This window comes from Porites lutea, chromosome 5 (genome assembly GCF_958299795.1).
Source record: "Porites lutea chromosome 5, jaPorLute2.1, whole genome shotgun sequence".
Lineage (NCBI taxonomy): Eukaryota > Metazoa > Cnidaria > Anthozoa > Scleractinia > Poritidae > Porites > Porites lutea.
Genome location: NC_133205.1, coordinates 30,451,219 through 30,456,818, shown reverse-complemented (window position 1 = coordinate 30,456,818; position 5,600 = coordinate 30,451,219). Strand labels below are relative to the sequence as shown.

At 40.1% G+C, this 5,600-nt stretch overlaps 1 long non-coding RNA gene across 1 annotated transcript; it reads left to right on the top strand.

Moving 5' to 3' along the window:
- Positions 1–768: 768 nt before the first annotated feature.
- LOC140937605 (uncharacterized) lies at positions 769–3,193 on the top strand. The gene is made up of 3 exons (XR_012165503.1): positions 769–841; positions 1,029–1,100; positions 3,123–3,193. It is a non-coding gene; the product is annotated as an uncharacterized lncRNA (long non-coding RNA).
- The last annotated feature ends 2,407 nt before the right edge of the window (positions 3,194–5,600 follow it).

Below are 5,600 nucleotides of genomic sequence, written 5' to 3'. Positions count from 1 at the left end.
CTGGTTTTACATTTGTTCGTATACTCCCTCGTACTCTTAGGGAACGTCGGGCTTGTGCATTTATTATTTCAGTTATAGAAATAAGACATGTTTTTTTTTTTTTTTTTTTTTCTGGCGTTTTTGTACCAAGGCGTTAGCCATCTGGTCAAAAAGGCTTACGATAGCGGTTACCGTAGGAGTCGCTTCCTTACCATAATCTAACCACGTTCGGGGTGATTGAGTACGGAAGGTATAGTGGGAATTAGTCATTAACTGCTTCATCCCACCAGCAATGTGGTTACCGGATTTCAATTTCGTAACTTGACAACAATCAACGGCTATTCTTTTGAGGGTCTTAGTTTCAAATCACGTCGACGGCGCAACCTTTTTTATTTCCCAACAAGAGAGTGAATTTACTTCTTTTCGTACAAATCTGTTTTCAATTTAGTGTTGTTTTAATTAAAAGAATTTGGCTGTTGGAGTCGATAGCACATTCTCACTTCTGACGGGAGGGCTCTCTTTTTTTAGAGCGTTAACCGTTCAGATTGAAAAACTGCCGAAACTCATCAAGCCAAATATTCACGACCTTCTCTCAGAGCAAATGTCGAAAATGCCATCTTTCTTTTGTTTCCTGCGTTTTTCCTTCTTCTTCAAACAAACGAGCCCTCTGACGGAACCAAACTATATGGGATTTCATTTTTACCTTGCAATAACCCTTTTAAACTATTCTAAAGTGATGCTTTAGTCGTAAATGTTCTTACTAAACTGAACGTCTTTTGTTTTGTTGAAGAGATTTGTCTTTCAACAAATTACAATCATTACCGGATAAAGTATTTTCTAGCTGCAGCAACTTAATTGAACTGTAAGTTTTGACTTTAATTTTACGTGAAGTTTATGTATGTCTACTTCTTTAGAATATCAATGTCTTCCAAACAAGAATGTATCAACAATGATGTTGCTTAACGTTACGTACTAAAATATATGCACCTTAGTGTGTATCCAAGAGAGGCTGTAACGATTTCCCTGTTTCTCTTCTTTTTCGTCCCCAGGAACCTAAACTTCAATTCCATCTCCCAAATTAATAGTCGCACTTTTGCTGGGCTTACAAACTTGCGTATCCTGTAAGTTGATTAATTTCTTGTGAAGTAACTGTTAAAGAACAAGAAAAATATTGTAGATATTTGTATAATTGTAGTGATTTTGTGTGCTCAAAGGACTTTATTTGACTACAAGTACCCGCAGATCTGACCCGCGCCTGTTTGCTCTCTTACTCATTAAAGGTTTAAGTAACAAAAACATCCTGAAGGATTCTGGTAGTTGTAGTAAATTAAAATGACCGTCATGGTGGTTTTAGGGGTTTAACCTTGCGTTAGGCTCTGTATACATGCACGAGTCAGTTTATGTTTATGAGTTCTAGGGCGGAGAGTGGTCGGCACCGCAATACATTCGTAAGCGATTACAGATTAAATTAAACATACTCGTGTAGACGGTCCATTAAACTTTGATTCAATTTAAATTTTTGATGAGGCCGAGTATGATGGGAAAAATTATGCAGTTCAAGGAGGGGGTTATCCGAACACTCTCAGAGATCTGCATACCATGCATACCGTAATAACAGACGTCCCCTCTCAAATAAATGCCTCTTGTCTGATAAACACACTTCCCCCCTCCCATCACTACTCTTTTAAGTTTGTTTTTGACGCCCCACTATGAAAGGGCGAAATAGAACAACGTCGTTCAATTTATTCGGATTCTTGATTGATCAAAAAAAGGTCTGCGCATTGCATCTGGTTCAGTGTAAGGTTCAAACTAAGGATAGACTAAGAGAAGTCTCTCTTTTTTCTTAGTCCGTCGAGCGAAACGCGAGAGACACGCAAATGACCACTCGCGTGACTGAAGCCGCCCTTGTTTCGCGCGTTTCGCGGCTTCGCCACTTGACGCTCTCACGCGCGTGCACTCCCTCCCTAAATCTGAAGAAAAAGAGAGACTGCTCGCAGTCTAAAGTAAGGATAGCGTTCTTTGATCTTCTTAATCTGTGTGCTCAATGTAAACAATTGTCTTCCGGCCAGCCCTATCGAGTCCAAGCTCGGTAGCATTCAGGAATAACAAGACCCACTTCGCGTTTTTGTTTTCCTCAAACTTGCACATTAAGGGAATCAGTTTTCGAAGCATAGTTTTGCTGAGCTTGCTGCAGATATGAGAATAAACGCTCTCTCCTTTAAGCCCCCGCCTTGAAACCCTAAAATTAACGGAAATTGTTTTCATGATTAGGTGCTGGGAGCGATAAACGTGGACACGTAGCTAGTTGGGCCTGGTAAAATAGTGGAACAGGGCTCCAATTGTTGTTTCCCGCAAAATTGTTGTGTTCCAAATTGTACCAAATAGCACTGAAAACAGGAGAAAAAATTTCTCACTTGAGGACATGAGCCTCAAAAAACTTTGGCTCCATCAAGGAACGGCGTTTAGAGACAACCAAAACACGAAGATTTGCTCTCGTTACCTTAAGCCTGAGACTTGGTTAAAGCTAGTTGAGGTCAGCGTATTAATGTGAAGGCAGAGCTCTTTCCATTTCGATTTTCCTGGTCAAACAGTTTTCAATAAAGGAGAAAGCCCTCAAAAAGTGGTGCTATTTCGTCCAAAACAGAACCTCCGAACACCGAGTTGCAAGTATCTCAGACAATTACTGCATCCTGAAACATGCTATTCATCGGCGGCCGTTAGTTTTCTTGATGTGAAAAACGAACAGATTTCCGAAGAGACCCAACGGAAGACGTCAAAGAACCTACATGATTTTGAACTTGAAAAAAGGTTCACTAGAAGCTGTCAAAACAAGGGTCATACAGATTGTCAGGCTTTTCAGTTACGTAAGTTTAACTCCTTCGAAATTGGCTTGGATTTCGTCCTTGAAACGATGCTCCATAACTATCCTCCACAAAATGACGGCTACTTACAGACTGATTAATTAGGGGGCATTTTTTCCACGAGACAACAAATCATGACCCTGAGTTAGCCTTGTTTCCAGTGTAATTGCTCCCAGTCCGTTCTCGTTCCGCAAAGAGAATGAAACCAATCAGATCAAAGAGATCCTTTTTAATAAATAAGAACAATAAACCATCGTAATTAAGTTTTTTTTCTTTTCTTAGAATGATGATGCATAACAGTTTGACTTTCATTCCTCAATATGCCTTTTCTGACACTCTCCTGAATCTCTTGTAAGTTTGAGATAATATGTAACCTCCCCTCACATCTAGTTTAACTGGTCTCATAAATAAGATGGCAGAAGAAAAATGTATTAATATCTTTTGTTTATTCTGCTTGACTTCATGGCAACTTGCTAGAGAACAATAAGGCAGAACCAGACAATAAGGGTTTACTGTGGCCAGAACACCATAAAAGTCACTATAATTCCGGTTTCTGTCCGCAGTAAAAGATGGATGCTGCATTTGCTTGAAAAGGGGTCCGGCGTTTATCTTAGACTTTCATGAAGCTCGAATTTTAAGAAAGACAAGAAGATAAAACGTTTGGGCCCGTGTTAACGGAGTCAGCGTTGTCCAACACTAATGGGGCCTTTGTATAAAAACGGTCACATGGGAAAAAAACACCTTGCTGGATGGTAAACGGCGCAGTGGGTCAAGAAAAACAAAAAGAGAATATCATTCAAAAGGCTAATATCCTTTCTTTTCAAGGTCCCACTGCGTTGTTTGCCCTCCAGCAAGGTGTTTGAGCCATGTTACAGTTTCCCTGCAAAGGGCCGGCCATTGCACCATATATTAGGAGGTTCAAAGACTGATGAATATTCCGTAAGCGTGCATGTTGTCCAGTTGGATGTAAGAATTTAATCACGTTGGAAGGAGAGTGCACAGCAAGTTACTCTCCGAGCATAAAGTATAAAGGTCAAGAAGCAGATAATGCGGAAGTAAAATTGCTCTCAGGTGGCTGGTTTTACTTCAGTAGGCTTCCGCGAAGGTCTTTCGACTTCTGGTAATCAGGGTAATCTATTGTAATTTTACTCGTTGAGCCATGGTTAGTAGAAAACACTGGTTACGGACGCCGCTAGATATCAAAGGCGAAAACATCCGTCTTATAGTTTATCTCGGGAGCTGCCTGCCTTCATGCTATCAGGACAAACCGAACCAAAACAGACCAAAACTTCTGCACAAGGAAAGTGTCAAAGTTGTATATGACCGTCAGAGCTGATGACGTCACAAGCGGTACAAGGGACGTGGATCTGGACGGGCCGTTCAGGAGTGAACAGGGTTAATTACTATTGCTGAAAAAAGTTCTATAATATGGAAACCGGCCTTAAAAATAGAACTGAAGTCTCATCGATCATCTACGATTATTGAAGACTTCTTTCCATATACTCGCCGCAACCGCTGAACCTTTTTCGGCAATCGAAAAGATCTTATGAAAACCAGTCTCACCTGCAGCCTTTACATTGGTGCAGGTTTCTTCACGGCAACGTTATCAAACGCGTCGACGGAAACGCATTCACTGGTCTTAGGAAACTCACATTAGTGTAAGTCGAAAGAATCTTTAATCAGTGTTTTACAAAACAAAAAAACAAAATATTTGCATTTTGATGCAATTCTATCACAGTTCCCCGCAAATCTATCTCCAGCAAGTACTACATTATAACAGGAGGGCATTTTGCATGCGCATGCGTGCATCCGCTAAACGAAAATAGCGTGGGCGCATCAAATCTGATGGCGGGAAATCTAAAACTCGAGTAAAGTTACAGTCCCTTTCAAAAGGCATTTCATTGGTGCTTCGAATATCCTACTTTCCTACAAAAAATGTTCTCCATGTCAAAAAACGGACGTTTTCTATGAGCGCGATTTTTCAGCAGTTAGTTTTCTTGACCTTTTAAAGACTTTAAAGACTTAACGCCAAAAATCACTGTTCCTGTATAAGTCTGATTTTCACTGGCAAAGCAATGCATTTCTATGGTTTGATTTCCAAACTCATTATTTTACTTTATATCTACAATCGGCGACAAAATGAGTTGAGACACTTCGCCCAAAACTGGGCTTTTTTACGTTTTATTAACTTCAAAAGGAGGAAATATAGCTTTCCTCCCCCATCCCCTCAGTGCAATGTTGTGCCCTTGTTCTAGCTACCTATAGAAAACAACAAACACCCCAACTTTGAATGGAGGGGACAGGGGAGGTGTGCGGATTCTTTTGTTCTCCGACGTGTTCCACAATCGATTTCTTATTTTAATTTATATTTGATGACAATAGTGATCCATTCAGAACAGAGAATGCCCATCACTCCATAAATCTAACTGATGATGTTTGTTCACCTTCAAAGCCTGTTAAAACATAAGACAGGAAGTTTGTTAAAGGGGTGCATATAATGCTGTTTCCTCAAAAAAGAAATACCAGTGCTAAAGGACCCAAATGAGTTGGGAGGCGACTACAAACATGACACAAATGGATGGCGGTGAATTTGTCTGTTATTAACGTTTCTGATGAGAGCTTTTTACTGTTACCAGATGCACCCCTTATGTAAGTTGTTAATAGAACCCTATAGAAAGAATTATCAAGCAGATACTGATGCATTTAACAAGAATGTGGTTCAATACAGAGGAGAATGTGAATGAAATGTTTCACAAATTG